We start from the raw sequence: 23,495 nt of genomic DNA, 5'->3' as shown, positions 1-23,495 counted from the left end.
TATTAAATTTGTCCCGCTGTTTATGTTGTTTGTTACTTAGAAATAATGAAGGACTTTCTAGGCTACGTTCCTTAAAAAAAATATAGAGATGGCGCTGTTCAGATTTTACATAATAATTACGCATTTACTCATAACCTCAAGACACGAAGACATGACGATGACTGACTGGAAAACCTGAAGCAAAAAAGTCTTCGTCGTGCTTTACCACCTCCTGAGGAGTCGCGTTCTGTGTGCGAACGATGTGGCAAGAAATGCCGCGCTGCTATAGGGCTCTATAGTCATCGGCAGCGCTGCGGGAACCCGTAGACTCACAAGTGCTGCAAGAATCATCTACGATAGATGCTGTGGCCGATGATGATGACTCGCGTACATAATTATTCAAAAATAGAATGTAATGTAGGATTATTACCGTAGAAACGAGGTCTTTGCGTAGCATCTGCGGTGTTAAGTTGAGTGATAGAGTGAGAAACAGTGTGATAAGACAGAGATGTGGTGTATAAGGCGATATAGTGACTAAGATTGCGATATAGGTAAAACTACTTACACTTACTATTATTTTTTTACACACATTGCAGGAACACTCGCAAATTACACTCTTAAGTCCTCGTATAAGATTGAGCAGTTTTTGAATCTAGCTAGATTCTATTACATTTGAACTAAAATAAAAATGACCCAAATGAATATAAACATTATGTCACTACACTATGTCACATTATGTCACTGTGGCGTATTTTATTGGTTCGTCGCAATCATGATACGCATCGATAATATGATAATCCGGTCGGGAAAGACAGCTGGGGATTTATAAAGGCCATATTGAAGCAATTCATCTAAAAAAGCAAAAAAAAAAATAACTAAAAACTAAAACTAACTGCGCAATGTATATAAAATATTTCTATTTGACATTTGTTTTTAATAGGGATTGTGTCCTCTAACATGATGGACTAATGTTATGGGCGATAGGCTGATCCCTTATCACCATAAGGTTCATCATATCCATCTTTGGACTTCGTATCAACGGTGGCTGCAAGTTGTCTTTGATTACTTGTGGCTCTGCCCACCCCATTAGGGATTACGGGCGTGAGTTTATGTATGTATGTATGTACATTGCAGGAAGGTAGGCACCATAGTCTAACTACGGCTGACTAACTTAAACACATAATCCTCCTTTTTGCTTCGTCGCAGTTGGATAAAAATGGAATACAGTTTGGTTCTCCAGAATACAACTTTTTTAAAAAACTTTTTTGTAAAGACGAAGGTACCTATGCATACTTATAATTGAAACAAGTATTTTTATTATTCATTGTAAAATGAAAATCGGTATTTTGTTTGGTTTCCGCACATAATATCGTGGGTAGTTTTGAATTATTATTGCAAACTTACATTGTAAAGTGCGTGTTACTGAGTGTAAGGCACGCACAAAATGTTTTATAGCCAGAGTTTACTAAATTAAACCGTGTTACTTTATTCCGAGAGGTATACTTAGTTTAGTACTCTCACTATATTAAGAATTATTATTTTCGTACTTTCTGTAGAAAGTGTTAACAGCGGAGCCGGACGGATACCTACTTTGACTCGCCATCGAATAAATAATAGAACAACGGTAAAACTCCGCCCCGCACCGATTCGCAATGTGCGCCAACCTCACCCCCTTACCACGGCTTTGGCAATCAGCACCATAATGGCCCCGATTCCAGCAGACACCTCCTAATTTTATTTTAAGTTTAACCCGTCATTTTCTTATCCGCCGAAAAGGAAAGGGACGGATGATTGTCAACAATTTAATTTTAAAACGAATGAATAACTCCGGCGAATTAAATAGGCATCTCGCTGGTATGCAATCCGTTCGACGTGCAGTCTACTTAAATCTGACGGGTTAGACGGGGTGTTTTAGATTTCTGCTTAAAATTGACGTGTGCTCCATAAATTTCTTTCCCTTTCTTTTTCAGCGGATAAGAAAATGACAGGTATAACTTAAAATAAAATTAGATGGCGTCTGCAGGAATTAGCACCAATGTGGGTATTAAAATAATTAAAAATAACTCACCAGAAATCTTTTTATTCTCATTCCATCTGAAACCAATAAATTATGTTTACTTAATACACGCTTCATTATAAATGTAGAGTTACATAAAAAATCGTTTTACAACTTGACAAGTCAACGTTTTGGTATTTTAATAAAATTGTACAAAGCAGCTGGTATCAATTAAAGACGTGTTTTCGCGCTATGTACAGTATTTTTTAATACGGTGTCAAGTATTATGGAAACAGTACCTATAGGACAGAGCATTGAAGATTATGATTTCCAGAAGTATAAGTTCAAAGTTCCCTAAACGATGGAACATCTTACATCGTGTCCTGCGTACCCGAACACCTGCACGCAGGAGCATCTGATGAGCGCTGCAGATAGCGCCATACTTGTTGCCAAGTTTTGGGCCGATACTATTTAGTTTGCACGAACGATAATAAGAAGAGAAGTTCAAAGTTATTAATTTATCTTAAGCAGTTCTTCACTAACACAGTCGACTCGACCATTATAAATTCAATTCCAATTCAAAAATATCTTTAAAAATTCAGTAGGTAACATAGTTAGGTAACATAGTAACACTTTGAATCGTCAATTTTTACATAACGAACGTGTCATCCGCCTAAAACTACTGCAGCTTCTCACAACCTGTATAGCCGGGGAAAAGAAGCTGCAAGAAAAACCTCGTAACAGGGCCCTAGACGTTCTTTAAAAAAATAAATAAACATAAAATATTGTTATACAATTGAGTAATTTAGCTGCCTAATATCAGACATCTAACAACGGTTTGTATAAATGATTATCATAAATGATCATCACGTGCTCAGCGCTGAAGGAAAAAGTGAGGAAACCCACATTCCCGAGAAATGCATTTTTGGAGGTGTGACCTAACTTGTATTGGGCTGGTTACCCTTTCGCGGGTTGGAAGGTCAGACAGGCAGTCGCTTCTGTAAAAAACCGGACCTGTCAAATCAGGTTAGGTAAACGGACCCTATGAAAAACGTGATAAAACGGGAAAACTTGAAGTTACTCCTATAACTGTATTCGTAATCTTTTCTCATTGAGTTGTTTCTGATTGTCTCCCTTTGCCCTTTTTGCAATGTATAAATTATTGTTTTTTCGCGACGTTCGTTGATTACTCAGATATTTATCTTTAAACTTCATCAAGTTTGTCTGCGCGTGCGCCCATTAATGTAACTACTCTAGAAGTTTATGAGTAAGTGTTTCGGAAATATTAAATGAGGTTGAAAGTAAGTACATTAAAAAAGGCAACCATCATCTCCTTAGCGATATTCCTTGTTATTGACGTCCGCTTACCTAACGTGAAGATTTGACAGGTCCAGTTTTTACAGAAATGACTGACAAATATGACCTTTCAACCCAAAGGGAAAACGAGAAAGCAAACTAGGATTAAACAACAAATACTAATAAAATATATTAGGTACCGACTATAAATATATATATATATTTCATTTATTTAATTAATTTGTATCTATATTAATGCTTTGCCAAACTTATTTGACTATTTTTATTAATTAATTGGATTATTATAAATATATATACACTTTTACGTGATTTTTGTTTTTTTAACACTTACCCGTGGTTAGGGAAACTCACAAAGATGATTTTACATGGTGAAGGACGAGGTACATTTATGGCATAAATTACGAAAATTAAACTGTGTTCTTTGTACTCAATAAAATATACTTACTGATGTAAGTAAGTAGTCGTTGAGCCATGTCAGGGGCCTTTGGCGGCTCAATAGTAACCCTGACACCAGGGCTGACGAGGTTGGTGTTCCACCTCACAACCCACACGATAGAAGAAGAATAAAATATCTCTTAATTATTAATATTAGTTATAGTATCTTCTTATAAACAATGGCTGAAATTTTTGCTTATATTTATTTATTTTTAGGGAAATTAACAGCAAAATAGCACAAATGTGTAACACAATAAGAAACTAGACGATTACGTCGATATGTGTACTTCTGATTACTGTTGGCTCTGGTCATCACAGTCTGGTAATCTAGTCATGTCTGTATGTTCTTTTTAGGGTTCCGTAGCCGTAAGCGGAACCCTTATGGATTCGTCATGTCTGTCTGTCTATCTGTCTGCCAGTTTTTTACTTTTCATTAACACAGTTGGCTCGAACATTATAGGCGACGTCGGCTCTAACAGAAAGCTCCGTGAGGTACGGGTACCTACTTAGTTCATCTTGTGATGTACAGTCATGAACAATATCATGTACCCACTTTAGGCCTCTGTCGCACTAACATATTTGCAATAATTAAAACACATAATAACGGGTTCTCACCGCGTTTAAATGGGGATATGAGACTCCCGATATTTTGAGAGTTTGGTGCGAGTTCAGATGGTTCCGAACATTCCGATATCAAAAACATAAACAAGCGGCAAAGAAAGAGGGTAGACATATATGTCTGCCCGTAGAAAATTATGGATCTACCTACTCCACTCCAATCTCATCAGTCATCCCGTGATCATGGCACTTGCAACAGTGTCGAAATATCGGGAGTCTCATATCCCCATTTAAACGCGGTAAGAACCCGTTATTATGTGTTTTAATTATGATAATAACCGCGTAAACTTAAAACAATATTTGTAATATAGTGAGACTTACAGTTCAATTTGTCGAAATAGTTAATGTGACATGCTACCAAAGTGTATACATATTAATGCTCGTGACCGTACAGTCATGAGCAATATCATGTACCCACTTTAGAACCCTGTCGCACTATCGTATTAGACATTTAATGAGACTTAGGGTTAAATTTGACAAAAAAGTTAATGTGACATGGTTTCAAAGTGTATACATATTAGTACTCGTGACCGTATGTACCTCTGACTACCCTGATAGGGAGATAGTCGTGAGGTTAGTTTTACACTAATAAAAACTGTAATCTCATTTTAAATTTTAAAAATAAATGCGAGAATTGCGAGCCATAAACTCCTTTTAACTCTACAAAAATACTTTAGTATCGTCGAATTAACCCAATAGTTAAACAGTAAACCGTAATCATCCAGCCAATCATCTGTTACGCTTAAACCGACAGAAACGAGGGACATTTTTTTCTGCTCAATTATAAATGTTTTTTTATTTGTTTTTTATCTGTGGTCACGATAAAAAAGCTCTCACGCGGACTCATCAACTGGAGCTTTCGATTATTCATGCGCTCTTGTGTAGCTTTGGGAGAATTATACAGAGCTGTTGTTACCATGTGCTGTAACCATGGTACGTCACACAAGTTTACTGGCGATTAATGAATTTCTAACACAAAGTACTGTGTGTGTGTGTGTTACAGTGACGTTTATTATTTTTGACAAAACACCACCATGAAGTTTTGCTAGACCGTAAAAATATAAGTAAGTACCTAAAATCTATGTAAAATGTAAAATCTTTGTTTTCTTCAAAAGGCAAAAATTTTAAAAAAATATATATTTTTTTATCATAATCATATCAATCCTTTTGGGCATTTACTTTTGTTTGTCCTAGGTGTTAAGATTATGCAATAAAGTAATGAGTAATTGTGTAAATTTACCCTCACCACGTCTTACCTCATTAAATATAGAATGATTACAATGAGAGCAGGTCAGAGATATAGTATACCGCGTAGCGCGAAAGAGACGACACGACTGCTGTCATTCGCGTTTAATAAAATATATGGACGATGGTCTGTGATAACCTGGCATCACGATGGTTCATGATACTCATTATGTATTACACCTAAGGGCGACTCTACCTACCCTGATAGCGATAACGAGCAAAAGCTACATCTTTCAGAAGTTCACGGCAAGTAAGTAATTCGTAAAGATTACAAAAAATAATGCAACGAAAATGTAATTGTGTATAGATAACACTGTTTTTAGTGTTACAGAAAAAACTATTACAAATAACTAATACCGTTGTGGCTTAAAGTATTCGCTCCTAAATTATTTTCTACCTTATTGGGGGTATTTATCAGCTCCAAACCAATCCGACCAGTAATCGACGGCGTCGGCCAGTTGATAGAGTCTTGCAAGACACACGGGCGATAAAAACGCGGACAGCGCTATTTATCATCCGACCGGCGTACGCGCAGCCTCCTTAATTACAATCGCCCCCGCCTCAACGCATGAAGACGTCGCCTTAAGGTAGGGGTGACTTTTTGACAGTTCATTTGCTTGGTGGTTGTGAAGGTAATGATGTGTACTTACTGAAAGGTGCAATGTCTAATGAACCTACTATATCCTTCATCAAATGTCTGTAATGCTTATATTCACCATGATTAATTTAAGAGCCACGCTCTTGTCGGTGTAGCATTCTCCGTGCTATTTATTAGGGAAAAATAGGGCAGTGGTTCCCCCTCTTGCCTTTCGCAGTAGTCTGTTTGACGCGAGTGGGATGGCGCCCAGAGTAGTCTATTTCAAAGCCATACTAGGACTCCTGTCCTCCGCCTCTGAATAGAACTGACAGTTACTGCTGCCCTCAGTCAGGTTCCAGGTTACAGTCTCTGTGATACAGTCTTCTGTCCTGCATTGCCGTACCGATGGCTGCCACCTCCGCCTCTGCAACCGTTGAGACAATTACGACATACGGTAAGAATTCGTTTTTCCTTTTGAGTGCCCAGGGTGTGCTAAAATTAAAACTTGTGACCTTGAATACACCATTATCCGCGACTTTTCTGCTGTCCGACCAACACGCTGTATCGCTAACAAAGCGACAGATGTTATGCCCACTAAAACATGCTGTATAAAAGTGTAATAAACCAAAATTACTCGAGCCATAGCAATTAAGCAGTAGCCACTATACGTGTAATTATCTTATAAACATTAAACTATAAACTTTACTATAGGTAGCGATATAATTGTAAATATTTCAAGGAAATTGTACATGATATATGTTCCTACATACATATACAAACTCACGCCTATTTCCCACCGAGGTAGCAGAGACTATAGAATTCCATTTGCTTCGATCCTGGCACACTTCTCTTGCTTCCTCCACATTCATCAATCGCTTCATACACGCACGCCGGTTCAGAGTAGATCGTACTAAACCTTTTCTAAGGACATCTTCAATTTGGTCAATGTAAGTCCTTCTAGGTCTTCCTCTGCCAGCTCTACCATCAATTTTCGCTTTATATACCGCTTTCGCAATTCTATCATCCTTCATCCGACCTATGTGTCCAAACCAACCTAACATTCCCTTCTCAATCTTAGTCACTATATCGTCTTTTACACCACATCTCTGTCTTATCACACTGTTTCTCACTCTATCACTCAACTTATACGTTCCTATTTGTACATAATTACGTTCATCACATCGAGGAGCTCGGTGGCGCAGCGGTAAACTCGCTCGGTCTGCGATTGTTGAAGTTAAGCAACTTTCACAATAGCCGGTCATAGGATGGGTGACCACAAAAAAAAAGTTTTCATCTCGAGCTCCTCCGTGCTTCGGAAGGCACGTTAAGCCGTTGGTCCCGGCTGCATTAGCAGTCGTTAATAACCACCAATCCGCACTGGGCCCGCGTGGTGGTTTAAGGCCCGATCTCCCTATCCATCCATAGGGAAGGCCCGTGCCCCAGCAGTAGGGACGTTAATGGGGTGATGATGATAACGTTCATCACTTTAGTCAGTTTATATTATAGCATAAACTTACACCCATTACACCTAATGTGTTGGAAAGAAACACAAGCAGTCAAAAATACTTGCTGCCACTATTATATGAATTATTATGTGGATGCGCAATTGGCAAATCAAACTCCAAAAGTATTTAAAAAAATAATGCCAAATAACAAAAACGAGCGAAAGTTTAATATTTGTAAATAATGTTTTCCACTTACGGCGCTTTGATTTCCGACCCAATAGTTTCAACGCCTCAGGCGAAACATTTATTAATATTTATAATTATGACACAAATAAAGTCATTATTCAAAACCCGCGTCTCAATCAAGACGCCATTATAGAGTTTTTTTAATCATAATATTTTTCAATAAGACCCCAATATCAAATCGATTTTGAGCAAACAGCCGAGGTACAGTTAGTTATGTATTTTATGTACTTAAGTAAAAGTCGACTTATGTAGCTGCGAGTTGAGTACTTAATTGTATTATTAAATCGAAGAAGTGTGACTCGGACGGGATTTGAACCCGCAGGTCTTGACAAGCCCCGTCCGAGTCAGATATTCTCGATATATCTTTTACTCTTTATGACTTTCTCTAAGTAAGGGTAAGTGCTTTAAAATAAAATCATGAATCAATTGTATTATGACCAAACTAGGAGTTACGTACAAGCGTATCGTCTAAACTATAGTAGTAGTTTCCAGCTTGTTTGCAGCTTATATGCAGTCACTAACATCGCTATTTTTGGAGTCAACTGTAAATGACATTCGCTCTTTGTGGTGTGGTTCATTCACAACATTTTGCTGAACTGGGGATTAAAAAGGCCACATGAAAGCAAAATATAAAAGGAATATTGCTTTTTTATATTGCGCAAAATGAATTGCTTCTATATGACCTTTTAAATTCCTTTCTTTTATCTAAAATAAACGATTGTCTTTCATTGTTTCTTTCTTTAACACTCACTGCAGCCAGATTCAATTTCAAATGCCACATTTTCCTATATCTACTCTTATTAAACCACTTTAAAGCTGGTTTCCGACGCTCAGTATACCCTCCTATATCAGCGTTGACACATTGCGGTGCCATATATCTTGTTTCAGTTAATTAACTGCCAGGACAATGGTTTATAAGTGTTTAAAACGATGTATAGGACACGGATAGTATGGTTTAAATAATGTAGGAAGACAGTAAGGAACTAGATATAAAGGTGTGAACCAAAATTCTGCCGTAGTTTAAAGATCTGAGTAATCAAGGAACGTCGGAAAACAATAATTTATACATTGCAAAAAGAGCTGAGACAATCAGAAACAACTCAATAAGAAAAAAGTACGCATTCGGTTATAGGAATAACTTCAGGTTTTCCTTTAGAAATAACATATCATTCCATTTCCACAGGGTCTGCTTACCTAACCTGAAGACAGTTACGGTTTTTTACAGACGCAACTAAACCTGAAAAAGGAACTACTGAAGCTAAAAACTAGGCCAATACATTATTAGTTCACATACCTACCCCCGAAACGCATTTCTTAGGTTTCCTCACGGTGTTTTCCTTCAAACAAACATGACGATTTACGATCATTGAAACAAACATGAATTCGAAAATAAATTCGAACTCGTACTTCCGCGTCGTACCGCTGTCAGAATTTTTAATTGTAGACAAAGTAGTCAATAATCCTACACCTAAAACCCAACCAAAAATTCGTTCCCAGCTACTTAAACTGAAAGCAGACGAAAATTCTTCCATCGCATTTGTATCGCACGCACCAGATTTTTCAGTTTTATAGCATTTTTCGTTTAGAACCAAAAGAATGACTGTGAATGTTTTTACATAAATAATGAATACATTTAACCATTTTTTCCATCGTTTACACCATAAATATACCAACGCGTTAATACACATATCGATTAAGATCTTAACAGGAACCTGATGTTGGGACACTATCTAGGCAATATCAGCGATATCTAGTCGGTTCACGCTCAAAACTGGTCTGCAAAAACGCCAGGAATCACCGATGGAAGATAAGAAGATGTATGAACGAGCTTATTAGTTTAAACATGTGAGGGGTTCGGATAATGAGGTGGTGAGCTTGTTAGAGGAATTAGAATGGCCGGCGCGCGATGTGGAAAGGCAATGTACAGTTTGTTATCGAATAGGGGTTAAATAACTAAGGAAGAAATGATAGAATAAAAATACATACGCGAGATAACATAACATACACGACTATATTCAAAATTGGAATAGTCAACTTACATCCATCGCTAGATGAACTTAGTACCCACGATCTACTTAAGCCTTCTGTTAGACCAACGTGATAGGTGGTGAGCCGTATGTGAAAATTACACTTACTTAAATAACATAATTGGTGCAAAGCGAATATTAGAACCTCCTTCTTTTTTGAAAGTTGTTTAGAAAAGTTTACAATTTGCGAAATGCTAAATAAGAAAAGGGGAAATAAATGGAAAACATGTGTTCAGAAGACATGAAGGAAAACGTAAAAATTAAAGGTAGTGCAGTAATTATCAAAGATAAAAAAAATTATAACAATAAACTAATTCACGACATGCTCAAAGTATTTAACGTCAAACCGGAATATTGAAGATTACAAGAATCTTTTGAACAACATTAAGGTCTTGTTTTAAATTCAAATACTAGAATAGAATATAATACTACTACTGAAAAATTTGCCACCTACTGGCAAGAATGAGAAAAAACTCAATTTTACATGGAAATAAAAATCCAAATGGCTCAAGATCCATTTATACTGATCTCAGTTGACTGCTATAATAATATCATAAATCTAATACACCTGTCACATATAAATCAGACGCTAGACTCAAGTGCTGCAATTACTGAATCATTACACATTATACTACGGATTCGGGTAGCTCATGCTTTGATAGCTTCATAAATTAAGCTAAAGAGATTATAATTTTGTGGAAAAAGAATTGGCTGCTGAATTGGATAAGGCACATTATATTTGGAGATATTTTCTGGAGATACTCTGGTGTCTGGGCCACCCTGTATAAATATATGTCGCATCATTCGATTTGAAACGTCAAACAATATCGATTTGACATCGATTTGATTGGGTAGAATCAGTGCTGTTGTTAACACAGGCATAGCTACGAATCATCAAGTTTTTATCACCATCTATGTATTTGCGCGCTACACTCCAGTCTGTATGTGTATTATATCCCCTATCGAAGGTTGTCTGGAAGAAATCGCTTAGCGATAAGGCCGTCTTTGCACACTTTTCCTTGTACCTGAACTATGTTTGTATGTGCAATAAAATGTTTTACAATAAATTATGCTTTTTGACAGCAAATTGTCTTTTTGATTGGGGACAAAAGATGTGAAACTATTTTCAGCAAAGCAGACAAAGAGCTTGTTAACGAAAATTACAAAGAAGTAGCTAAACAAAACTATCTATAAGTAGTTGTATCGACGGAAAATAGGGTCCCTAAGACCACAATGTTTTAAGAAATCAGAACATCTAGGACCATTAGATAACACGATGATAGGTAGCATAATGACCATAAAATTACACAGAAGATGCTTCAATTACACAGCACTAAATCAAAAGTGGTATCAATAAAAAGATGTTTAATGCTACATCCATATATTTCCCAGGGATCGGGAATTAAATTATAAATCGTGGTGTTTCGACAAGCTAAGTATCGCATGACCAGGGTTAGTGACTCTACTCTGCAGAGGTCAACAGAATATATATATTTCTTGGAGATATTTATAGATCTGATGGACCTTATCTATAGCTTCAATAGAGGATACCTACATGTTTTGAAAACTCTACAATGAGTAGAAGAAATATTGCATTACTGCTGGGCACAGGCCTCCCCTCAATCAACCGGAGAGGGTATGCAGCATACTCCACCACGCTGCTCCAATGCGGGTTGGTGGATGTGTTTTTACGGCTAATAGCCGGGACCAACGGCTTATCGTGCCCTCCGAAACACGGAATCATCTTACTTTTCCGGACAATCAGGTGATTCAAGCCTGAAAAGTCCTTACCAAACAAAGGATAGTCTCACAATGTGATTTCGACAATGTCCCCATCGGGAATCGAACCCGGACCTCCAGATCGTGAGCCTAACGCTCTAACCACTAAACCCCGGAGGCTGTTAATCTTAAATAGTTTCGATCAATACAGTACTATAAAAATGGGGAAGACTAAAATTATGACAGATAATAAAAGACAACCTCCGTGGTCTAGTGGTTAGAGCGTTAGGCTCACGATCTGGAGGTCCGGGTTCGATTCCCGATGGGGACATTGTCGAAATCACTTTGTGAGACTGTCCTTTGTTTGGTAAGGACTTTTCAGGCTGGAATCACCTGATTGTCCGAAATAGTAAGATGATTCCGTGCTTCGGAGGGCACGTTAAGCCGTTGGTTCCGGCTATTAGCCGTTGAAACACCTCCACCAACCCGCATTGGAGCAGCGTGGTGGAGTATGCTCCATACCCCCTCCGGTTGATTGAGGAGAGGCCTGTGCACAGCAGTGGGACGTGTATAGGCAGTTTATGTTATGTTAATAAAAGACAACCCTAAGATAGAAACTGCATCTCCAATAATGACACCAAGCATAGTATCGATCGACACGTTCAATCGGCCACACATATCGATACGAGTATCGATTAAAATATCGATTAATTGTAACAAGGTGAAAGTTCCACGACTCGTTACGATATTAACGAGATGAAGTGGGATTAATTGTGATTATGAAAATGTACATTATTAATATCGATTAAGGATGATTTTCAGATACTGACAATTTCATTTGAGTTATTCAAAAATAAACCCATTAATATATATTACATCATATCGGTATGAGCTTGAATCGTAGTAGCCCAGTTGGTAGAACGCTTGCCTCTCACTTTGAGGTCACAGATTCCAATCCAGCGCAGGCCAATGATTGTCGACTTTGTTTTCGAATTCATGTTTGGATCGTAAGTAATTATTACGTAGTCAGCGGTGAAGGAAAACATCGTGAGAAAACCCACATTCCAGAAAAATGTATTTCGGAGGTAATATGTGACCTAACTTGTATTGGGTTGGTTTTCCCTTCGCGGGTTGGAGGGTCAGATATGCAGTCGCTTTTGGAAAAAGCCGGACCTATCAAATCTTCAGGTTAGGTATGCGGACCCTGAGAAAAACGGGATAATGCTAGATGTATGATGACCGATATGAACTTGAATGTAAGACAACAAATAATTGGAACCAGTTAATTGTAAGTTGGATTCACGCTAGGTATTCCCAAATTTCCCAATGACGATAGTATAATTGGGCCAATAATATTGGGTCATATTTTCAAAAACATTTACGAGCATAATTTATATATTATTCTGATAAAAGTATATTATATTTCTATTTGCACAAGAACCGTTTAATTCTTAATTTCAAATTTGAATTTCGAACATGAACGAAATTCAAATTCTATTATAATTTATTCAAACAATTAAAAACAAAACAAACACACCTTATAAGTAAAACACCTCCCGCAATGCGTCACGTCGAGGCAAGGTGCCCAACAGGCTGGCAGCATTACCCCTCTGAATCGCCAGACTAATTCTCTGACAGAAATAATTACCAGCCCTAGCATCCCCCGAAGCCCCGATAAGACGCATTGAGAGATGCTTAACAAATATTTTTGCGTCTGGACCCCAAGGACCCATCGTTTTAACTGCAAATGGGAATGGGAATTATTCTGATTTAATATCAAGTGGAATTCTCCAAATCAAATCAAAAGTATAGAAATGAAAATAATCCAGTCACTGACACCCTGTATATTTGATTCTACTTCAACCATTCAATCATAGTATAATTTCCTCATACGAATCAATCCAACAATCAAAATAATAACAAAACGCAACAATAACACCAATTAACCTTTTAACTTCAAACTTGGAAGCTAGTGACGTGAGCGTTCCGTAGAAATTAAAAACGTATCGATATAAAACAGCGATTTCGATAAATCGAGGCGACCACACCGATTGCGGAGTCGAAGCGAGAATTTTTGCCACGGTACTATGTTTTGATACTAACGACTGTAAGTGTAAGGCGTTAAGGGCTTGTATGACTGAAACAGTATCGGTGCAAGGAGGTTGCATGCCGGCATTTATTAAGTAGTATACAGTTCAATTTTCTGTACGTGTGCCCACTATATTTATTGCACCTTTTCAATGGTTGAATAGAGAGAGATAAACATATGTTTCTCCTCAGATTAATGTTGTTTTTGTTAAGAGATATTGTGAACAATGTTGCGTTCGGATTTGTTTATGGGGATTCGCCTTGTTCGGATTGAGATTTTTCGATTAGGCTAAGCTATTAATTAATATTTTGTTACGATTGGTTAGATAAGTAAATAATGGTAGACGGAAACTGGATAGTGTGGATAGGTATATATTTGACACAATATTGCAGTGGAGAGGAGCTCGGTGGCGCAGCGGTTAACGCGCTCGGTCTGCGATTGTTGAAGTTAAGCGACTTTCGCAAAGGCCGGTCATAGGATGGATGGTCACCCCACAGAAAAAAAAAAGTTTTTATCTCGAGCTCCTCCGTGCTTCGGAAGGCACGTTAAGTCGTTGGTCCCGGCTGCATTAGCAGTCGTTAATAACCACCAATCCGCACTGGGCCCGCGTGGTGGTTTAAGGCCCGATCTCCCTATCCATCCATAGGGAAGGCCCGTGCCCCAGCAGTGGGAACGTTAATGGGCTGGTGATGATTGCAGCGAATACAAAAATAGACATTCAAGAACAAAAAAGGAGCAATTAAATGTTTAAGGTTCTACCAATTAATTTATAAGGAATCACTTCTCGTAATCATTGACGACTGGCACGAACAAACAAAACATAAATATTTACAGCTTAGCCTCCTTTCGTGCAAATTGTTGGTTCCAAGAAAAAAACAGACAAGTCCGTGTCGAGATTGCGCAGAGAGGGTTCCGAATGTAAAAAAATCCGTAACCTCACATTAAAAAACAGAATTTTCATCTTCCTTGTAGAAAGTCTTGGAATGATGGGCGGGCGATCCTACAGGAGCTCTTGAATAAAACCACGGCCGTACTATTACACGTATATTGAGAGACTGGGGATGACACATACAAGCTTACCCTCTATTACTTAAATTAATAATTAACTTAATACTACCTACATTACACCTCCCCACTTAATTAGAAACAATTGAGGCAAAATAATAAACTTAATCTAGAATAACAGAGAACAACAAGATTTTATCAAATTAAATATTTACCCTATTAATTACTTACATCAAATCATAACATTAAGTTAATCTATTTCTTCAAACCCATACCTCACTGGTGGTTTGCGAACCCTTACGGGGCGGTTCAACGGCGTCCGTACCTTCGGTACCGGCGAAGGCGGAGGTGACGCTTGAGTGGCTGAGAAATTACTATTTTTTTCAACTTCACACCGCACTGACGTCTCCTGACTTACCCCTACTCCTCTCTCAGTTCCATCACTCCTCTCCTCCTCCGACCTCACCGGTGACCGATGTTCAAGGACATCCTCACTACCCTTAACTGGACTTGTTGGTGTACTAGGATACATTAAACTGGATCGGCGTGGTCTGCTCCTGATCTGGTCTACGTGTCTAGTTAGTAGTCGACCGTCATCACTATTTACTATATATCTACGCGATCCCTCATTATTAATTATTGTGCCTTTCAGCCACTTTTCCCCGTTCCCGTAATTCCTAGTCCACACCATGTCTCCGGCGGAGCGCTTAGCGGGTGTGGTGCCAGAGCTGGCCATCTGTCGGCGCTGCGCCTCCTCCACTTGGTCGAGGCGAGCACGCTCCCCACGTAACATGTCCAAACGCGTCCGTAACGGCCTGCGCTGCAATAGCATTGCCGGACTTTCCCCAGTAGTGCTATGTATACTGTTTCTGTAAGCTAGTAAGTACGTCTGTAAAGCGGTGTCTACATCGGCTTCCTCTCTCATTGCCTTTTTAATGGCTCGTTTACACAGCTTTACGGCATTTTCCGCGGCTCCGTTTGAAGCTGGATGATAAATCGGGGAGAACGATTGTTTAATACCGTTTAATGCTAAAAATTCCCCGAATTCTGTGCTTGTGAACGGTGGTCCCTGATCTGAAACTACTTCCGTTGGTAAACCAAATCGCGCAAATAATGATCTCATAACCTTAATAACCGTTCCTGCATTCGTTTTAATCATTTCAAATATTTCTATCCATTTTGTACTAGCATCAATAATTACAAAGAACATTTTCCCATGAAATGGGCCTAGGAAATCTATGTGAAGTCTGCTCCATGGCTGGGTTATGTAGGGCCACGATTGAGGCGCGGCGCTCGGCGGCGCGGGCGCCTCCAGCGCGCACGTATGGCACTGCGCGCACGTCGCTTCAATGTCCGAGTCTATGCCAGGCCACCACACAAAACTACGGGCCAGAGACTTTGTCTTGACAATTCCCATATGGCTTGCATGTAATTGTTTTAAAATTGTGTCACGCAACGACGATGGTATTACAATTCTGTAGCCCCACATAATGCAGCCTCTTTCAACATATAGTTCACGACGTCTATTAAAGTAGGGTTGCATGGTCGCCTCGGCACAATGTAACGGCCAGCCTGACTGTATGTACACCATTACTCTACTCAATGCCTGATCTCGAGCAGTGGCAGCACGGACATCGTTATTCGTTACCGGCAAGAATTTTTCCACAAAATTAAGGTAAGTAATCTCGTCTGTACCTGCGTTCTTCTGAGTCGGTTGCGGTAGTCTCGACAGTGCATCGGCACAGTTTTTGGCTGAAGCTACGTATTCTATATCATATGTATAGCCTGAAAGTAATACCGCCCACCTCTGTAACCTTGATGCCGCCATTACGGGAATACCTACCTTGTCACCAAAAATGTAAGTTAGGGGTTTGTGGTCAGTTCTCAATAGAAACTTCCTTCCATACAGGTATTGGTGAAACTTCCTTACGCCATAAATTATTGATAAAGCCTCCCTGTCAATCTGTGCATACGACCGTTCTGCGACCGTGAGCGTTCGCGATGCGTAAGCGATGGGGCGCTCTCCGTCTGGTGTGAGGTGCGAGATGACCGCGCCGACCCCCGTGGCGCTGGCGTCGGTCGTTAGTACCAGCGGCAGCTCCGGTGAGTAGTGTACTAATACCTCACTAGTGCTCAACGCCTGCTTCACTCTCTCGAAAGCCACCTGGCACTTATGGTCCCAATCGTATTTTTGTCCCGTTCGCAGTAAACGATATAAAGGCGTAAGAATAGTGCTTACATTTTTGATAAACCTTCCGTAATACATTACCATGCCTATAAACGCCCTCAATTCCGTTACATTTTTAGGTGCCGGAGTCCTAACAATCGCCTGTACCTTCCCCGGACACGTGTGCACCCCCTTTTTACTTATAACATGGCCTAAGTATTCAATGGATTCGGCGAAGAACGAACATTTCTCCTTTTTAACTCTGAGGCCATTGGACTTCAAGCGTTCAAAAACTTTATGTAGATTGTCTAAGTGTTGCGACGTATCGACCCCCGTTATAATGATGTCATCTAAAAATACTCCGACGTGAGGCAAATCCGCGAATAATTGCTCTAAGCAGCGTTGAAAAATCCCTGGGCTAGACGATAGCCCGTATACCAATCGCTTGTACATAAATAAACCTTTATGTGTATTAATTACCGCATATTTCCTAGTATCATCCAGCTCAAACTGCGCGTACGCTTGCGACAAGTCAATCTTACTGAACCTCTCTCCCCCATGTAAACGAGCCAGTAAATCTTCTACTTTAGGCAACGGATAACGGTCGACTTCTAGTACCTTGTTCAGCGTGAGCTTGAAATCAGCGCAGACCCGTATAGAGCCGTCCTTCTTGACTACCGGCACGATAGGCGTGGCCCAGTCGGAGCGGTCGACGGGTGTGAGGATGTCGTCGCGCACCAGCTGGTCCAGCGCGCGCTCCACCGGCTCGCGCAGTGCATACGCCAGCGGGCGCGCGCGCAGGAACACGGGCCGCGCGCCGTCACGAACATGTATGCTTACGGCGCCGCCGGTGAACCGCCCGAGCCCCTCGGCGAACACCTCATAATATCTGGAACTAAATTCCGGCCAGTTAAACTTCACTTCGCTTACTTGGGTGGTTTTTTGCGCACTATATAACAATGCTGAAACCGATATATTCAATTCTGCTAACCACTGTCGACCTAATAATACTGTATTTCCGTTTTCAATAATATATAAATCTAATATTTTTTTGGTATTATTATACTCAACGACTGGCTTTATTATACCTACTGGGCGTACTAACTCGCCGGTATAATACTTCAATACTAGGTGACATGGCTCCATTCGTAAATTAGAAAACTTTTCTATATACAGTTGATAATTAATACACGAGATTGCGCTACCTGTATCACACTCCATTTCTATTTTATGTCCTTGAACATTGAGTGCGATAACTATCGGTTTACACTGTCCTATCGATAAACGATTAATGTTTACAATTACCTCGTCGCTGTCACTGTCCTCCGTACGTACTTGGAAGTCGTGTTCTTGTTCCTGCATATTATGCATGGAGTTATTTTTCCATAACTTCGGGCACATCCTCTTTAAATGCCCTTCTCGGGTGCAAACCCGACAAACATAATATTTAAATTTGCATGTATCCGCCATGTGTTTGCCTCCGCATACTTTACATTCCATACTGTTGTTATTATTGGCCGTCGTATAGCCCGACCGTCGATTCTTGCCACTGCCTGTTCCGCTCATACCGCTCGGGCCACCGCCGCCCGACTGTGGTGATGGTGAATCATGTGAGCCGCGCGTGCCTGCTCGCGCGGCTGACCGGTTCCCCCTGCCGCCGCCGCCGCTCGCCGCTCGCTGCCCGCCGCCGGTCCCTCCGGCGTATCCGACTCGATGTACGGGCACTGTGGTGGCGGGTGTACTACAGCCACTATTTCCTCGAGTACAGTCCTCCACCAATGACGCGTTCGCCTCGGCCGCTTCCATGGCTACCGCCAGCTTGTACGCCCTGTCATACGTTATGCTGTCGTCTTCGGTGAACAACTTCTGCCGAATGTCATCGTTCACTAACCCGCACACAAATTGGTCCCTCAAATTTTCTTTTAAACTATCCGCCGTAAATGCACAATCTTTACTTAACCTTTTGAGCTCCGATACGAACGTCGCGATACTTTCGCCCTGCTTTTGCACCCGTCTTCTGAATTTAAACCGTTCCGCAAGTACACTCGGTTTTGGATTTAAATGATTTTTCATCAACGTCACTAATTCTGCATACGTTTTAGTCGATGGTTTTGCTGGTGTACACAAGTTTACCATTAGTTCATAGGCTTCATTTCCAATTACCGTTATTAAGGTTGCCACTTTTACTTCACTTTTGACGTCATTCGCGATAAAGAATTGGTCCAAACGATCTACGTATGTGTCCCAATTGTCCTTTGTGAGGTCAAACGGTCCGATGCGACCCACGGCCATCTTGAATGAAGCCCGTTAGGTACTTAATCGTCTTTATTATAACTCAACCCGCACAACGATCGTAACGCACAATACTAGAATGTATTTTAAACACACACGCGTGGTAATAGTCCGAATCGTCGCCAATAGAAAGTCTTGGAATGATGGGCGGGCGATCCTACAGGAGCTCTTGAATAAAACCACGGCCGTACTATTACACGTATATTGAGAGACTGGGGATGACACATACAAGCTTACCCTCTATTACTTAAATTAATAATTAACTTAATACTACCTACATTACACCTTGTTTGAAAGAAAGAAAAAAAAAATGGAACGAAAATTAAAAAAGGAAGAAAAGAGAAGTTTTCATATTTTAGGGGCTATCGGTACATTTTCAATAAGAATATTCCCAGAACATTTTTGTTGATAGACAGTCGATAAACCATCAATATTTATTTTTTCTCCATTATATATGAGATGTGATAACTAAACGGAGAATATGGCCGCCAAATCAGAGGTACCGAGTTCAATTCTCGTTATATTTATTAGCTGTTAATGTAATGGTGTTAAAATCCCGATTAGCTGCTAATTTTATGTTACGTCATAAGGGTCCTTACTAAAATTTCAGTAACGGACCTGCAAAAACGCCTCATCGCCTCGGCGTACTAATGACAAGGCGTAAAGTATAAAAGAAAACGACCAACACTTGCTGGACGAAATAAGAAATTCTGGAGTAATTCCTCAATATCTTTATGGCTACCTGTCATTATATCGGACCCCCGCGATACAGCTTCTGCGAAGATGGTTTTATTTGGAATATCAGCCCTTTCAGCACAACAACCGCACCGCGCGAATTATATCGACTGCTTCAGCCAATAGACGCAGCGAATGCTATCTACGCAGATAAACGTCGTACGGCTATTGGTCGAAACACTGGATGTAATTCATGCCGCGCGCGACACGTTTGCTATGCTGCGAGGGCTGGATTCTTTAAAATCTCTTTGACCTGATCTGAACCTTGTTAAAAAGTCTTGACTCCGACGGAACTTAACCCCACAGCTCTTGTCAAGCCGGGACGAGCAAGTTGACCATTCCATCATCACTAATTTAAGAGCCATGCTCTTGTCGGTGCAGCATTCTCCATGCTACTTTTAGGGAAAAGTAGGGCAGTGGTTTCCCTCTTGCCTTCCGTCAACCAACCACCGACCATTACATAACAAAGATAAAAGATGTTTATGTGTGTTATCCATGAAATTAGGAGGACGAAGAAAAATATGAACAGCACTCTATATTGTTTTCGATGAACGTAGCCTGGAAAGTCCATCATCAAGACTGCATTTCATTTCGTTTACATCTTTCAGTGTCACTTTAGAACATATATACTAGAAACGCCAACACGTCTGCAATTTCTATTATAATATAAAATACTAAAACATTGATAAAGTCGCAATTTTACGGTCAAGTGGCGAGTTGCGCTTTGTTGAACTGAACGTCATTTGTTTTTCAAATTCAACATTTAAGTACTTCTACTGTTGTTATATCTAAATCGAAATCAGCTTGTATTATTTACTTATTTATTTTGTTGATTGTTATTAGGGTTCTGAAGCTCAAAAGGAAAAACGGAACCCTTTATAGGGTTGTCTGTCCGTCTGTCTGTCAAGAGTATCAAGACCCCTTTCTCGAGAACGCCTGTAGGTATCAAGTTGAAATTAACATCTAACACTTATGTCTGTGGTCCCTTGAAGCTGTAAAAAAATCAAGTTTCTAAATCTTTGCAATAGAAAGATATTGTCATTTTTTTAGCTAATACAAGCAATGTTCCGGATTCGACTAAGTCATGCTTTGCCTCACTATGAACATCCTTCTTCTTCTTGTCGTGCCTCTCCATTACTAGAGGTTGGCGATCAGCTCATGGAATGTATGCCAGATAACAGATATATTTTTTTTATTTTTTTTTATTGTCCTGACCGGGAATCTCTTTAGTGATCAAGGTCTGCCATTGCAACTAAGAGATCATCACCTTTCTTTTTTAAAACACAAAAAATATCTACTATTACATCTCTCATTTCAAAACGTACCATCACGTCTGTATCCCCGAATGGATAGGCAGAGGGGTATAGTATACACACCCACTGTTGCTATATTTGAGTCCCAAGTCCCATGTAATAGGGAGCGAGCCTATTGCCATTAACCGCGTACAAACCATGAATTGAAATTCATTCAAAGTCGAATTCAGTGGTTTAGAGCCCGAACTGGGATTCAAACCCGTGACACTACGATGGAAGTGACGCGTTGTCAGAACAGAGCTATCACGGACTCCGTAATCATCTTCCCCCAAATCTCAAACAACAAAAGGCGTATCAATAAAAATGTTCCCTGTCAAAAGATAGCCACTGGAATTCATCCAGAATGGAAATAATGGAATTATGAACACGAACACTTTACCGCAAAATTGCACGAAACAGTTTCAAAACTTGAACTGAACAAGTAATTGCATAATAACTCAAGAACGATTACTTTAACAATTTCGATTGAGCATTATTATTATTCAAACACATGAAATCTGGGGGTCTCGATCGCGCGAGAGCAGGAGCGTTTAGACTTATCAGTAGAGTTGCTCGCTTCCTGTATAGTTATTACTAAACAACTACGACCTCCGTGGTCCAGTGGTTGAGCGTTGGGCTCACGATCCGGAGGTCCCGGTGGGGACGTATCACAAAAATCACTTTGTGATCCCTAGTTTGGTTAGGACATTACGGGCTTATCACCTGATTGTCCGAAAGTAAGATCCGTGCTTCGGAAGGTACGTTAAGCCGTTGGTCCCGGTTACTACTTACTGATGTAAATAGCCTTTGGCAGCTCAATAGTAACCCTAACACTAGGGTTGATGAGGTTGGTAATTCACACGATAGAAGAAGACTAAACAACTACTAAATAAGCTACTAAGTATTGTACGCTCACTAAATAATACAGGACCCTGATACCGACTCGCCGGCGTGGTCGACGATTTCCTTGATTCAGGGATTACCTCTATCGGCCCACTAGGGTCGACGTTCTTTCAAATATAACCCTCTCAGACGCCGCCAAGGTTTGCGCCCAACTGCACACCCTCAGGCCTGTTCTCTTAAATTTTATACCGGATGAGTCTTCAGTGTTCTCCATTTTTCCGGCCAAATAATTAATGCCATTTGCGGCAAATCTACAATAAGTCTCGTCAAAAAAAACTTGAGTTTTTGACATCAAAAATATTTCGTGTTTAAAAATCACGTCTTTAACAGGTTACTTTAGAATACTTTAAAACTCTTACCAATGATAATTAAACTGCCTACACAATATTTCTGGATGTGCAAATATCTGCGTCTTACCCTGTAACAAAGAAATTATAATTTAATGACTACGTAGTATTTAAAATACATAATCACGGTTTTGTAGCAAATTCTGTTACACCTTTGAAACTCAAGTTTTAAACTTATTTTCAACAACAACACGCAGTACTCATCGTAAGTACACTCCCCAACTCGCCCCAAGCAAACGAGGCACGCAAGCATCCAGTTTTTGCTACACAGCCGTCTTTCCGAGATTCCCTTCAATATAATGAAGCCATTATCAGTAAAAACAAGCTTCGGCCAAGGCAACCACATCGCGTTTTCGAAAAAAAAATGCCCAAATCGCCTCAAGCTCGTATACCAGACACACTGTCTTGCCAGTGGTGAAAATAAAAAAGGAAAAATATATTTTCAAGTTCGTTAGACCCTCTGGTTTCGCTCCGCGGTGCGCTTTTTTGTTTTTGGGGGTGTGTCGACTTAGGTCAATTAAGTAGTGTAGCTTGAAGGTGTAGAGTTCGAATGTAGTGTAGTGAACGAAGCATAGAGTTCGTATTTCGAAGGAATTTCTTATATGTAAGAAGAGATAGAAGTTTAACGTTCATATTTTATCACACTGGACGTCATGGTAACGCCACTAGCGGGAAATTATTTGGGTTTTGGTTGCCGGTAACTAATTAGTTGCGCAACCAGATGAGGGACCCTTTATTAGTATAAAAAAAATGTTGGTGGCGCAACGACGGTGGCGAGTCCTAGTGAGATAGGACTCTTATATTACGGATAAACGTATTTTAATAAATAATAATGAGAAGTACCTGCTTTACGTCGCTTTGTAATAAGTCTAAATGTTGAAATAAACGATTTTGTAATTTTCTTGTCGACATATTTTTATTTTATTATCGATTTGCATAATACGTACCTAAATGAAATATGACACCGAACATAGGACTCGTGATAAGGTATTTTGATTACATACAATCATTTCCCTTTTCATTATAAATTATGTAAAATTTACGACCTTTAATGAACCTTA

The 23,495-nt window shown here is 39.8% G+C and overlaps 1 protein-coding gene across 2 annotated transcripts in view; it reads right to left on the bottom strand.

The window, feature by feature from the left end:
• LOC126377808 (transcriptional activator cubitus interruptus) overlaps positions 1–23,495 on the bottom strand; it is a 154,111-nt gene that overhangs the window by 98,596 nt on the left and 32,020 nt on the right. The window contains exons 1-2 of one of the 2 annotated variants that reach the window (XM_050025672.1): positions 22,447–22,464; positions 2,048–2,073 (exon numbers count right to left, since the gene is read on the bottom strand). The gene's annotated coding sequence lies outside the window, so the exon portion shown is untranslated. Of the gene's footprint in view, positions 1–2,047; positions 2,074–22,446; positions 22,465–23,495 lie in introns of those variants that run through there. The other variant, XM_050025671.1, reaches the window with a different exon arrangement.

This window comes from Pectinophora gossypiella, chromosome 24 (assembly GCF_024362695.1).
Source record: "Pectinophora gossypiella chromosome 24, ilPecGoss1.1, whole genome shotgun sequence".
NCBI classification, from domain to species: Eukaryota; Metazoa; Arthropoda; class Insecta; order Lepidoptera; family Gelechiidae; genus Pectinophora; species Pectinophora gossypiella.
This window is presented reverse-complemented; position numbering and strand designations above follow the sequence as displayed.